The following is a 14,949-nucleotide window of genomic DNA, read 5'->3' as shown; positions in this document are numbered from 1 at the left end:
GCCTCCCTGCCTTCTCCCTTAACAGGCCTTTCCTCCACACTCTGACCCTGGAAACCCCTGGGCAGGCAAGGGGCCTGCCTGCTTTCCTTCCATCCTTCCTACCAGATGCTATAAAAATAGCACCAGCCAGAGAAACAGGGGTAGTCATTGAAGGAGTGTGTGAGTTCAGTCCCCAGGGACCTGAAGGCAGAGCTTCTGCCCCATGTGTCAGAGCCAGCTCCCTGGTCAGTGTGTGACTGGGGGTTCCCAGCTTGCATGACCCCGTGCTCTCTGTGGCCATTTAACAGATGGCCTGCACTACCCTAGGAGTCCCTTGTCACCGATGTTTGTCTTGCCTAGGCAGCAGCAGGGTCTGGGAGCTGCGTGCCTAGCCAGAAACAGTTGAACCAGGATAGAACACCCCAGGGTGGTGATGAAACAGAGACAAAAACTGAGGATTTACGCTGCAGCACAAGGCTGGTGAACACAGAGGCTGTTGTGTTTGCAGCAAGAGGGCCGGGAGCCCTGCAGAGTCTGGCCTGGAGACGCTCCCCATCCTCCTTCCATGGCTCCTGCGCTGCTGGGCTTCTGCCCGGAGCGCACAGTCTGGGTCTGAAACAGAAACAAGCCCGGGCTGAGACAACTGGCTACTGCATCGGCCCAGGGGGCAGGGCTGCGGGGGCTCCTTAACTGATTGGAGAAGTTAATAAAGACCTGGTGTGTTCTAACTGGGCGTAGAGAGCACCCCCACACACAGGGCTCCCGTGTGTTCCGGGGGGGCTGCTGTTCTAGGCGTCCCTCACTCTGTACCGCCGCCCTCCTTTGTCAGGGAGCGGCCAGCTCTCTGCGGTGGAAAGTATCCATCCTAGCGTTGTCCTGCTCTTCCTCCTGAACCGTGTGGTTTGGCAGTGATCCCCGGGTTGCCTCACACCGCCTCTGTTCTGGTGCTTTTGGCGCTAGCCAGTGCAGCCAGCATTGGAGCGGGGCGGGTCCCACTGTGTTAGGTGCCAAGCAAAGGCTGACCCTCTGGTCCCCTGGCTCAGGTTGGCTCTGTGCGTTCTGCCAAGGTGGCCGTCGCGGGCCAGAAGAAGTGATGCAGGCCCGGGAGCGGCCTCCTGTGTTTGCCAGGTGTGCCTGCTTCCAGGCCTGAGCCGCAGGGTGTCTGCTGAGCTTCCCTCCTCGGTTTCCTGTAGAGTTGCTGCATGGACTCTTCATACACAAGTCCTCGCAGGTGATTCCATTTTGAGCCAGCGATCTGGATTTCTCTTGAGATTTCCACATTCTCTTCCTGAATGTGGACATTCTCTATGCACTTTTTTAGGTGACTCTGCAGAGGAACAATGTAAACACTCGCCAAAGTCTAAATACCTACCAGAGGGATCATTTAATTACATTATGATAAATACACTTGATATTAAATTTTTTATTAATAGCCTAAAGTAGTTCTGTAATAAGTGAAACAAAAGCAGGTCACAAACTGCCCATATGTTACAAATGCACCTGTGTTATAAAACAAAAATAAGGGAAGGAAAAACACCAAAATATATTTGTTGTATTGAGGGAATGGGAATTATGGGTGATTCCTTTTTATCATTTCTGTATTTCCTTATTTCCTACAGTGAATATGTATTGACTTTTTTTTAAAGGAAATATAGTTGACACATAATATTGTGTTAATTTCAGGTGTACAACTTAGTGATTCAAAATTCATGTACATTATAAAGTGATCACCATAACTCTAGTTACCATGTTACCCAAGTTATTACAGTATTATTGACTGTACTCACTATGCTGTACTTTGAATCTCCGTGATTTGTTTTATAAGTTTATACCTCTTACATATACCTCCCTTTCATATATTCCCCCGCCAACAACCATATTCTTCTCTGTATCCATGAGTCAGTTTCTGTTTTGTTTTTAAAATTCCACATATAAATGAACTCATTTGGTATTTTTATTTCTGACTTTAGTATACCCTCTAGGTCCATCTGTGTCATAAGTGCTAAGATTTTGTACATTTTTATGGCTGAGTAATATTCCATTGTGTACATATACCACATCTTCTTTATCCAGTCATCTGTTCATAGACACTTGGGTTGCTTGCATATCTTAGCTACTGCAAATGGCACAGCAATGAACCTAGGGGAGTATATATCTTTTTGAATAAGTGTTTTCATTTTCTTTGGATTAATAACCAGAAGTGGGATTATTGGATCATATGGTAGTTCTATTTTTAGTTTTTTAAGGAGTCTCCGTACTGTTTCCCACAGTGGCTGCACCAGTTTACATTCCTACCAATAGTGCAGAAGAGTTCCATATTCTCCACATCCTCACCAACCCTTGTCTCTTTTGTTTTTTATTTTAGCCATTCTGACAGAAGGTGATATCTCATTGTGGTTTTGATGTGTATCTCCTGTAAGATTAGTGATGTTGAGCATCTTTTCATGTGCCATCTGTATGTCTTTGGAAAAATGTCTATTTGGGTTTTCTGCCCATTTTTAATTAGATTATTTAGGGTTTTGGTTTGGTTTTGGCTTTGGTGTTGAGTTGTAGAAATTCTTAATATATTTTGGATATTAACCCCCATCAGATATAGCACTTGCAAACATCTTCTCCCATTCAGCAGGTTGTCTTTTCATTTTGTTGATGGTGTCCTTCACCGTACAAAAGCTTTTTAGTTTGATGTAGTCCCGTTTGTTTATTTTTGCTTTTACGTCCCTTGTCTAAAGAGACAAATTCAAAATAACATGCTAAGACCAGTGTCCAGGATTTTTTCCTGGACACTGTTTATTTTATTTCCTGTTTATTTTCTTTCCTGTTTATTTTCTTTCCAGAGTTTTACGGTTTTAGGTCTTATATCTAGGTCTTTAGTCGATTTGAGTTCATTTTTGTGTATGGTGTAAGAAACTGGTCCAGTATCATTCTTTTGCATGTTGCTGTTCATTTTTCCCAACACCATTGAAGAGACTGTCTTTTCTGCATTATATTTATTGCCTCCTCTGTCATAGATCAATTGACTGTATCAGTGTGGGTTTATTTATGAGCATTGTATTCTGTTCCATTGACCTATGTGTCCGTTTTCGTGCCAATATCATACTGTTTTGATTATTGTAGCGTCGTAGTACAGTTTGAAGTCAGGGAACATGACATCTCCAGCTTTATTACTCTTTCTCAAGCTTGCTTTGGCTATTCAGGATCTTCTGCGGTTCCATACAAATTTTAGGATTATTTTTTCTAGTTCTGTGAAAAATAACATTGGTATTTTGATGGGGATTGTATTAAATCTATAGATTGCTTTAGATAGTATGGACATTTCAACAATATAAATTCTTGCAGTCAGTGAGCATGGAGTCTCATTCCATTTTTTTGTGTCATCTTTAGTTTTGTTCATCAGCAATATACAGTTTTCACAGTACTAGTCTTTCACCTCCTTGGTTACATTTATTCCTAGGTACGTTTAATATTCTCTTTCTGATATTTCATTATTATAAAAATACAACCAGTTTCTGTATATTAACTTTGTATCCTGCAACTGAATTTCTTTATTCTAATAGTATTTTCGTGGAGTCATTAGGGTCTTTTTCTATATAGTATCCTATGATCTACAAATAGTAACAGTTTTACTTCTTCCTTATCAATTTGGATGCCTTTTATTTCTTTTTCTTATCTGATTGCTAGGACTAAGCTAGGACTTGCAGTACTATGTTAATTAGATAGTGGCAAGAGCGGGCATCCTTGTCTTGTTCTTGATGTTAGAGGAAAAGCTTTCAGCTTTTACTGTTGAGTATGTTAGCTATGGGCTTGTCACATATGACCTCTATTATGTTAAAGTATGTTCCCTCTATACCCACTTTGCTGTGATTCTTTATCATAAATGAATGTTGAGTTTTCTCAAAAAGTTTTTCAGCATCTTTGGAGATTATCATAGGATTTTTATCCTAATTTTTTTTATTTTTTATTATGTTCAGCTAGTTACTATATAGTACATCATTAGTTTTTGATGTAGTGTTCAAAGATTCATTAGTTGCATGTAATACCCAGTGCTCATCACAACATGTGCCCTACTTAATGTCCATCACCTGGCCACCCCATCCTATTTTTTAATTCAATTTGTTAATATTTTATTGAAGATTTTTACATCTGTTGTTGATCATGGACATTGGCCTTTGTTTTTTTCTTATAGTGTCCTCAGTTTTGTTATCAAGGTAATGCTGGTCTTGTACAATGAATTTGGAAGTGTTCCTTCCTCTTCAGTTTTTTAGAAAACATGTTTGAGAAATATAGGTATTAACTCTTTTTTAGGTGTTTGGTAGAATTTACCTGTGAAGCTGTCTAGGCCTGGACTTTCATTTGTGAAGTAATATATATATATTTTTTTAAGATTTTATCCATGTATCTGTGAGTGAGAGCAGAAGCAGGGAGAGCAGCAAGCAGACTTCCCACTGAGCAGAGAGCCTGATGCGGGACTCGATCCCAGGACCCTGGGATCATGACTTGAGCTGAAGGCAGACACGTAACCAACTGAGCTGCCCAGTTTCCCTGTTAGGAAATTTTTGATCACTGATTCAATTTCATTGAATTTCATTGTTAGTAATTGGTATGTTCAGGTTTTCTATTACTTCCTGATTCAGTCTTAAAAGATTATATGTTTCTAGGAATTTATCCGTTTCTTAAAGATTGTTCAGTTTGTTAGCATGTAAGTTTTCTTAGTATCTTTTGTATTTCTCTGGTATCAGTTATAACTTCTCTTTCATTTCCAAGTTTATATGGGGCCTCTTTTTTTCTTCATGAGTCTGACTAAAAGTTTGCCAATTTGGCTTATCTTTTCAAAGAGACAGCTCTTGGTTTCATTGTTTGTTTGTTTGTTTGTTTTTGTCGTGTGTGTGTGTGTGTATGTGTGTGTAATTGTTTTATTTCTACTCTGATCTTTATTATTGCTTTCTTTCTACTAATTTGGGACATTGTTTATTCTTCTTTTTCTAGTTTCTTTAAGTCTAAGAATAGATTGTTTGAGACTTTTCTTGTTTCTTGAGTGAGGCCTGTACTGTAGTAAACTTCCCTCTTGGAACATTTGCTTGTGCTGCATGTAATGCTGTGTTTCCATTTTCATTTGTTTCAAAGTTGGTTTTTTCTTTTAATTTCTTCTGGATTTCTTTGTTGACCCATTGTTTATTCAGTAACATGTGTTTTAGACTCCGCAAGTTTGTGTGCTTTCCATTTTTTCTCTTGAAATCTATATCTAAGTTTTACACTGTTGTGGTCAGAAAAGATGCTTGATAAAAGATGCTTGATATAATTTAAGTCCTCTTAAATTTATTGAGAACTTGTTTTGTGGCAGATGTGATCTCTCCTGTAGAGTGTTCCATGCACACTTGGAAAAAATTTGTGTTCTGCTGTTCTGAGGTGGTATGCTCTGTGTTTATCTATTAAGTCCATCTAATCTAGTGTGTCATTTAAGACCACTGTTTACTTATTGATTTTCTGTCTGAATGATCTATCCATTGATGTAAGTGAGGTGGTATAGTCCACTACTATTATTATAGAGTTGACCCTTGAACAGTACAGGTTTGAAATGCACAGGTCTACTTAGACACGTATCTTTTTTCAATATATATTAGAAAGTTTTTATCTTGTAAATGCAACTTTTTTCATGTTATCTTTTCTTTTTTGTGTAACACATGTAATGGTGTTTTGTATAAGACAGTATTGATGTGTTAGTACTGACATGATTCTTGTAAACAGACAATACAGTATTGATAAGTACAGTAGAGAAATGTATTTCTCTTACGATTTTCTTAATAACATTTTCTTCTAGTTTATTGAAAGGATACAGTATATAATATATATAACTACAAAATACGTGTTGAGCAACTGTTTACATGATATCAGGCTTCTGGTCTAGAGTAGGCTCTTAGTACTTAAGTTTTGGGTGACTCAAAAGCTCCGTGTGATTTTTGACTAGACAGCAGATCAGCGCCTCTAACTTCCTTGCGGTTTAAGGGCCAAATGTATTACTGTTAATTACTTCCTTTATGTTACTATTTGCTTTGTATATTCAGGTCCTCCTGTATTGGGTACATAGATACAATTATTCTATTCTTCTGTTGGATTGATCCCTTTATCGTTATGTAGCGTACTTCGTCTTGTTACGGTCTTTGTCTTAAAAAATCTATTCTGTCTGATATAATTATTGGTGTCCCAGCTTTCTCTTCATTTCCATTTACATAGAATGTCTTTTTTTATCCCTTCACTTTCAGTGTGTGTGTGTCTTTATGTATGAAATGAGTCTCTTGTAAGGCAGCATTTTGGGGTCTTGTGGTTCAGTCACCCAGTGTCTATTGAATGGAGCATTTAATTTATTTACATTTAAAGTAACTGTTAGGTATGTACTTTCTGCCATTTTGTTCATTGTTTTCTGATTGGTTTTTTAGTACTCTGTTCCGTTCTTCTCTTGCTGCCTTGTGGTTTGATGACTTTTAGTGTTATGTTTAAATTTTTTTTCTTTATTTTGCTTGTGTCTATTCTAGATCTTTGGTTTATGGCTACTCTGAGGTTCTTAATATTATTAGTACCCTATGTACATGGCAGTCTGTTTTAAGCTGATGGTTGGTTAAGTTCAAACACACCTAAAAGCACGACATTTTTCCTCCCCTTCCCATTATGTTTTTGAAGTCATATTTTAAGTCACTTTATTTTGTGTATTCCTTAACTAATTTTTGTAGATGTAGTTGATTTTACTACTTTTGTCTTTTTAAATTATTATTGTTAGTCACCATACAGTACATTATTAGTTTTTGATGTAGTGTTCCATGATCCATTGTTGTCATATAATATCCAGTGTTCCATGAAATCCGCCCCTCCTTAATACCCATCACAAGGCTCACCCATTCCCCCACCTCCCTCCCCTCTAAAACCCTCACTTTTGTTTCTCAGCATACATAGTCTTTCATGGTTCATCTACCCCTCCGATTTCCCCCACTTCATTTTTCCCTTCTCCTAATGTCCTACATACTATTCCTTATGTTCCACAAATAAGTGAAACCATCTGATAATTGACTTGCTCTGCTTGACTTATTTCACTCAGCATAATTTCCTTTGGCCCCTCCATGCTGATGCAAAAGTTGGGTATTCATCTTTTCTGATGGCTAATATCCCACTGTGAATATGGACCACATCTTCTTTATCCATTCATCTTTTAAAGGGCGTCTTGGCTCTTTCCACAGTTTGGCTATTGTGGACATTGCTGCTATGAACATTGGGGTGCATATGGTCCTTCTTTTCACTACATCCATATCTTTGAGGTAAATACCCAGCAGTGCAATTGTGGGCTCATAGGGTAGCTCTATTTTTAATTTTTTGAGGAACCTCCACACAGTTTTCCAAAGTGGCTGTACCAACTTGTATTCTCACCAACAGTATAAGAGGCTTCCCCTTTCTCCACAACCTCTCTCCAACATTTGTTGTTTCTTCCCTTGTCAATTTTTGCCATTCTAACTGGTATAAGGTGGTATCTCAATATGGTTTTTATTGAATTTCCCTGATGGCTAATGATAATGAACATTTTTTTCATGTGTCTGTTAGCCATTTGTATGTCTTCTTTGGAGGAGTGTCTGTTCATATCTTTTGCCCATTTTTTTACTTGATTCATTTGTTTTTTGTGTGTTGAGTTTGAGAAGTTCTTTAATAGCTCTTGGGTATCAGTCCTTTGTAGTATCATTTGCAAATATCTTCTCCCATTCCGTAGGTTGTCTCTCTGTTTTGTTGACTGTTTCCTTTGCTATGCAGAAGCTTTTTATCTCGATGAAATCCCAAACACTCATTTTCAGTTTTGTTTCCCTTGCCTTTGGAGACAAGAAGTTGCTATGGCCAATGTTGAAGAGGTTACTGCCTATGTTCTCCTCTAGGATTTGGATGGATTCTCACCTCACATTAAGATCTTTTATCCATTTTGAGTTTATCTTTGTGCGAATGGTCGAGTTTCATTCTTCTGTATGTAGCTATCCTAATTTTCCCAGCACCACTTGAAAAGACTGTCTTTTTTCCATTGGATATTTTTTCCTCCTTTGTGGAAGATTACTTGACCGTAGAGTTGAAGGTCCATATCTGGGCTCTCTATTCTGTTCCATTGGTCTATATGTCTGTTTTTGTGCCAGTACCATGCTGTCTTGGTGATCATAGCTTTGTAGTAATAGCTTGAAATCAGGCAACGTAATGCCCCCAGCTTTGTTTTCCTTCTTCAACATTTCCTTGGTGATTCTGGGTCTTTTCTGGTTCCATACAAATTTTAGGATTGTCTGTTCCAGCACTTTCAAAATGCCAATGGTATTTTGATCGGGATAGTGTTGAAAGTATAGGTTGCTCTGGGAAGCATATTTTAACAATGTTTATTCTTCCGATCCATGAGCATGGAATGTTTTTCTATCATTTTATGTCTTATTCAGTTTCGTTCTGTAGTTTCTAGAGAATAGATCCTTTACCTTTTTAGTTAGGTTTATTCCAAGGTATCTTACGGGTTTTGGTGCTATTGTAAATGGAATTGATTCTCCAATTTCTCTTACTACAGTTATATAGTTAGTATATAAGAAAGTAACCGATTCCTGTGCATTGATTTTGTATCCTTTCACATTACTGAATTGCTGTGTGAGTTCTAGTAATTTGCAATGGAGTCTTTGGGTTTTCCACATAAAGTATTGTGTCATCTGCAAAGAAAGAGCATTTGACTTCTTCTTTGCCAGTTAGAATACCTTTTATTGGGACGCCTGGGTGGCTCAGTTGGTTAAGCAGCTGCCTTCGGCTCAGGTCATGATCCCAGCGTCCTGGGATCGAGTCCCACATCGGGCTCCTTGCTCGGCAGGGAGCCTGCTGCTCCCTCTGCCTCTAGCCTGCCACTCTGTCTGCCTGTGCTTGCGCTCTGTATCTCTCTCTCTCTCTATAACAAATAAATAAAAATCTTAAAAAAAAAAAAAAAAAAAGAAAAAAAAGAATACCTTTTATTTCTTTTTATTATCTGACTGCTGTTGCTAGGACTTCTAGTACTATGTTGAACAGTAGCGGCAAGATTGGGCGTCCTTGTCATGTTCCTGGTCTTAAGGGAAAGGCTCTCAAGCTTTTCCCCATTGAGAATGATATTTGCTGTGGGTTTTTCATAGATGGGTTTTATGAAATTGAGTAATGTTTCCTCTATCCCTATACTCTGAAGAGTTTTAGTCAGGAAAAGATGCTGTATTTTGTCAAATGCTTTCTCTGCATCAATTGAGAGAACCGTGTGGTTCTTGTCTCTTCTCTTATTTATGTGTTCTATCACGTTGATTGATTTGTGAATGTTGAACCACCCTTGAATCCCAGGGATAAGTCTCACCTGGTCGTGTTAGATAATTCTTTTAATGTACCTTTGGATCCTATTAGGACATTGTTGAGAATTTTGTCTCCCATATTCATCAGGAATATTAGTCTGAAATTCTCCTTTTTGGTGGGGTCTTTGCCTGGTTTTGGGATCAAGATAACCCTGGCCTTATAGAATGAGTCTGGAAGTTTTCCTTCTGTTTCTTTTCTTTTTTTTTTTCTTTTTTTTTTTTTTTTTTTGGAACAGCTTCAGGAGAACAGGTGTTATTTCTTCTTTGAATGTTTGAATTCCCCAGGGAATCCTTTAGGTCCTGGACTCCTGTTTTTTGGGAGGTTTTTGATCACTGCTTCAATCTTGTTACTGCTTATTGGTCTATTTAGGTTGTCAGTTTCTTCCTGTTTCAGTCTTGGTAGTTTATAGGTTCCCAGGAATGCATCCATTTCTTATAGTTTGCTTAATTTATTGGTATATAGCTGTTAATAATTTTTCCTGATAATTATTTCTATTTCCTTGGTGTTAATCATGGTATCTCCCCTTTCATTCATAATTTTTTTCTCTTTTCTTTTGGATAAGTCTGGCCAGTGGTTTATCGATCTTAATTCTTTCACAGAACCAGTTTCGAGTTTCATTGATGTGTTCTACTGCATTTCTGGTTTCTAATTCATTGATCTGTGCTCTAATCTTAATTGCTTCCCTTCTTGTGCATGGGTTAGGCTTAATTTGTTGTTGATTCTCCAGTTCTTTAAGCTGTTAAGATAGTGTATTCAGGACTTTTCTATTTCTTTAAATGATGCTTGGATGGCTATGTATTTCTCCCTTAGGACCGCCTTTGCTGTATCCCATAGGTTTTGGACCAGTGTGTTTTGGTTCTCATTGGTTTCCATGAATTATTTAAGTTCTTTGATTTCCTGATTGACCCATACATTCTTGAGCAGGATGGTCTTTAGCTTCCAAGTGTTTGAACTTCTTCCAAACTTTTTCTTGTGATTGAGTTCCAATTTCAAAGCGTTGTGGTCAAAGAATAATCTCAGTCTTTTGGTATCAGTTGAAACCTGATTTGTGACATAGCATATGGTCTATTCTGGAGAAAGTTCTTTGTGCATTGTTTTAGGGTGGAATGTTCTGTATGAATCTTTGAGGTCCATCTGGTCCAGTGTGTCATTCAAAGCTCTTATTTCTTCGTTGATTTTCTGCTTAGATGATCTGTCTATTGCTTAGAGTGGAGTGTTAAGGTTTCCTACAACTAACGTATTATTATCAGTATATCTCTTTATTTTGGTTAACAGTTGGCTTATATAGTTAGCTACTCCCATGTTGGGGGCATAGATATTTAGAATTGTTAGATCTTCTTGGTGGATAGACCCTTTAAGAATGATATAGTGTCCTTCTGAATCTATGACTACAGTCTTTAGCTTAAAATCTAATTTGTCTGATATAAGAATTGCTAACCCCAGCTTTCTCTTGCAGTCCATTGGCATGAAAGACCATTCTCCATTCCTTCACTTTTAGTAGGGATGTATCTTTAGGTTCAAAATGAGTCTCTTGTAGACAGCATATGGACAGGTTCTGTCATTTTATCCAGTCTGCAACCCTGTGCCATTTTATGGGAGCATTTAGGCTGTTCATATTGAGAGTAATTATTGAAAGATATGATTTGTCATCATGTTGCCTGTGAGGTCCTTGTTTCTATACATTGTCTTTGTAAATTTCTGTTCTATATCACTCTTGGGGTCTTTCTCCTTTTACAGAACCCATCCCCCCCTTAATCTTTCTTTCAGGGCTGGCTTAGTGGTCATATATTCTTTCAGTTTTTGCACGTCCTAGAATCTCTTTCTCTCTCCATCCATTCTGAATGACAGTGTTGTCAGATAAAAAGTATTCTTGGCTGCTTGTTCTTCTCATTTAGTACCCTGAAAGTGTCTTGCCAGCCCTTTCTGGCTTGCCAGTCTGACGTTATTCTGATAATCCTCCCTCTGTACATAAGGAATCTATTCCCCCTCACTGCCCCTAAGATGGATTCCTTGGTTCTAAGATTTGCAGGTTTTACTATTACATGCTAGGGCATTGGTCTGCGCTCTCGTGATCTTAGAAGGGGTCCTCTGTGCCTCTAGGACAGGAATGCTTGTTTTAGTCCCCAGATTAGGTAAGTTCTCAGCTACCATTTGCTCAGATATATCTTCTAGTCCTCTCTCTCTCCCCACCCTCTCAGTAATTCTGTAGTTCTGACACTGGAACATTTCATGGCATCATTTATTTCCTCTACTTCAGTTTTCATGGATTTTAAGCTGTTTGTTCCAGGCCTCCTCCTGTTCCTTCTTTTCTGTCAGTTTGCCTTCTAGATCAGTAATTTGTTCTTCTGTCTCTTTTACCCTACCTGTTAGAGGATCTAGATTAGATTTGATCTCACTGGCAGCATTTTTAAGTTCTGCCAGATCAGCTCTCATTTCTGCCCTTGGAGACTCTATTTTGCCATTAATGATTTTCTCCACCCTAGGTAACGTCTGCATAACTGTTACCCTAAAAGTCTATTTCCGACATCTTGCTTACATCCATATCCATTACCTCTGTGGCAGAGATCACAGTCTCTGAGTCTTTCCTATTTGGGGGGTTCCTCCTCTTAGCCATTCTGTTGAGGGGGGGATGAGGGAATGAATGGAGTCCAAATTATTGACCACAGCCGAAGCAAGATGCACCTGTTTTATAGGTGCCTTAGGGGCTCCTGGGTGGCTCAGTCGTTAAGCGTCTGCCTTCAGCTCAGGTCATGAGCCCAAGGTCCTGGGATCAAGCACAGTATCCTGGCTTCTGTGCTCCATAATAGCACTCCCAGCCCCCGCTTTCAAGGCCAGGCATATCTCTGTCCTTTGTCCTTCTAAAACTGCCATCTGTCTCCAGTTTGCAAGTGCACCCCCAAGAGCCCCAGGTTTCAGTCTGGGGGGCTGTCCTGAATGAAGTCTTTTCCCCACCACTACTGGTCTGCAAGTGTGTGCATGGTTGCTAGTACAGGAGGCTTTTGTGCTCCAGCAGCGTGGGATCCCAGAGCTTCCCTCCCTTTCCATTTATCTTCCAATATCTGCCCGCAGAATCATGGCTCCCTGCCTCATACCTCGAAACCAGCCACTTGAGATACTCTGTTTGTAGAGCTCCAAGTATATCTTCTTACATCACAGGCTGATTTTGTGGGTGTTCAGAACGGTCTGGTAGATATCCAGCTTAATTCAGGGGACCGGTTGAAATAGGCTACCCTAGTCTTCCACCATCTTTCCTACTTTGATCTTTTAACCTTCATACTACCTTTACTGTATATTTGCTTTTATCAGAGATATTTTTTCTTTCACAATTTTCTTACTTCTGCTTGTGGCCTTTCCTTTTTCTCTTACAAAAGTCCCTGTAACATTTCTTGTAAGGCTGGTTTAGGGGTGAGGAATTCCTTTAACTTTTCTTTCTGGGAAACTCTCTCTCCTTCAATTCTACCTGATAATTTTTCCAGGTAGTATTCATGGTTGTAGGTTTTTTTCCTTTCAGCACTTTGAATATATCATGCCATTCTTTTCTGGCCTGCAAGGTTTCTGTGGAAAAATCAGCTAATGGTCTTACAGGGTTTCCCTTATACATAATTAGTTGCTTTCCTTCTGCTGCTTTTAAGATTCTGTTTATCTTCTTTTCTTTGTGCTGTTCATCTTGGGTGATTCCTTCTCCTGTATTTTTTATTTCAGTTATTGTATTCTTCAGTTCTGATTAGTTCTTTTTCATATTTTCTTTTTGTTGTAGTTCTCACTGTGTTCATCCACTTTTCTCCCAAGTTTGGCCAGCATCTTTATGACTGTTACTTTGAACTCCTTATCAGGTAGATTGCATATCTCCATTATGGGTTTGTGTTTTGTTCTTTTTTGTTTTTGTTTTTTGTTTTTTAGGTTTTGTCTTATTCTTTTGTTTGGAACATATTCTTGTGTTTGTTTGGAACATATTCCTCTGTCTCTTCATTTTGCCTAACTCTTGTTTCTATGTATTAAGCAGATCAGCTACATTTCCCAGCCTTGAAGGAGTGACCTTATATAGTTGTCCTGTGGGGCCCAGAAACACAGCTTCTCCTGGTCATAGAACCGAGTGCTCCTGGTGTGTTCCCTCTGTGGTTTCCTGAGCTATTTTGTTGTGCTTGGCTATTAGTGCTGCAGGCACAGTGGTGAGCAAGGCTGGCCCCTAGCCCACCTGGCTACAATGTGTGGCTGTAGCTGTTGTGGGCATGCTGGTGCGGGCCAGCCAGGTCCACCCACTGCGGCAGGGCAGGAGCCACTTTGGGGTAGGGCCCATGCCAGCTACGCCCCATGTGTGCACAGGAACTGCTTGGAGGAGTGCCTGCCATGACAGGCAGGGTAGGTCTGCAGGGTGGGTTGAGCAGTGCTAGCAAGGTAGGTGGAGAGTTTCAGGAATGGCACCCCACATGCTTCCTTTGCCAGAGAACATTCCCACAGAGCTACACATCTCTGGCACATACTCTTAAGATTAGTTGATAGGTCTCCTTCATTTATAGCCCAAGCACTTTTCAAACTGCTGCCTCTGAGCTGGGTGTCAAGAGTGAGTTTGTGTGCCCACCCCTGAAGAGCAGAACCTCTGTTTCTGATAGCCCTTCTGTTCTCCCTGCTGTTTTTTAAAGGTAGGCATTATGGGGATGGGGGCTTATCTTCCCAGTAAAGGTCTGCAGGGCTGGGGTGCCCGATGTGGGACTTGAACCTCAGGGAGGACCTCGGCATTTGTGATACACATCCCACCTATGGAGTGCCACACCAGGCATGTGGGTCCTGCCTAGACCACATCTTTGCCCCTCCTACCCATCTCAGTGTGGCTTTTCTTTAGCTCTTTAGTTGTGGAAGGGCTGTTCTAGTCTTCAGGTTGTCATCAGCCAGGTTGGTTCTATATGTAGTTGTAGTTTCAGGTGTGTCCATTGTGGGAGGCAAGTTCAGGATCTTCTTCTGCCATTGTGATACTGTCTCCCTGACATGTATTTACTCGTAGAATTAGAAAAAATGATTTTAACAGTTTTAAGTCAACTTAAGAAAAACGTGTCAGGGAAAGAGGTCGGAGAAACTCTTCAGACATGCTTTTGACAGCTTCATGAGTATAATCTGCATTACGGATGTTCTCTTCTCCATTTCCTATGCTGCTAACACTCCATTAGTAAGTTTGTTGAAGGCAGGAAAGGTTCTTACTTGCCTTTGTGGCCCTTTCCCTTAGTGCCTTACCCATTTCCTAGCTGAATAAATAGTTGCAGAATTGATTAGAGGCATATATATTCAGGATATTTTAAAAGCAGGGAGAGATTTTCCCTAAGCAGCAGGACCTGTACAGTGTAGGCAGAGGCGTGTCCCACAGAGGAGCCCCTGGAGGGCCCACCAAAGACATCTCCTGTCCACAGTCACTGTGAGTCTTCTGACAGCTGAGCTGAAGGGCACTGACTGTTCTAGCCCTGGTAAATATTTGTGGGTTTTTTCCATCCAGATGGGGGAAAACTTTGAGCCCTCCTGAGATTCCAAGCATCTTCCCCTTCGTTTGTTTTGCTGTATGTGCCAATTATTGACGAGCTCTGTTTTTCTGGGAGGAATGGCTCCTGGCTGGCCCGTTCTCAGCCAGAA

At 40.0% G+C, this 14,949-nt stretch overlaps 1 protein-coding gene across 2 annotated transcripts in view; it reads left to right on the top strand.

Moving 5' to 3' along the window:
• The window catches only part of GATB (glutamyl-tRNA amidotransferase subunit B), a 102,335-nt gene that overhangs the window by 83,764 nt on the left and 3,622 nt on the right, over nt 1–14,949 (top strand). The gene's annotated exons all lie outside the window — the stretch shown is intronic.

This window comes from Mustela erminea, chromosome 2, assembly GCF_009829155.1.
Source record: "Mustela erminea isolate mMusErm1 chromosome 2, mMusErm1.Pri, whole genome shotgun sequence".
NCBI classification, from domain to species: Eukaryota; Metazoa; Chordata; class Mammalia; order Carnivora; family Mustelidae; genus Mustela; species Mustela erminea.
Note: the sequence above shows the minus strand (reverse complement) of the source record. Positions and strands in the feature narration are given on the sequence as shown.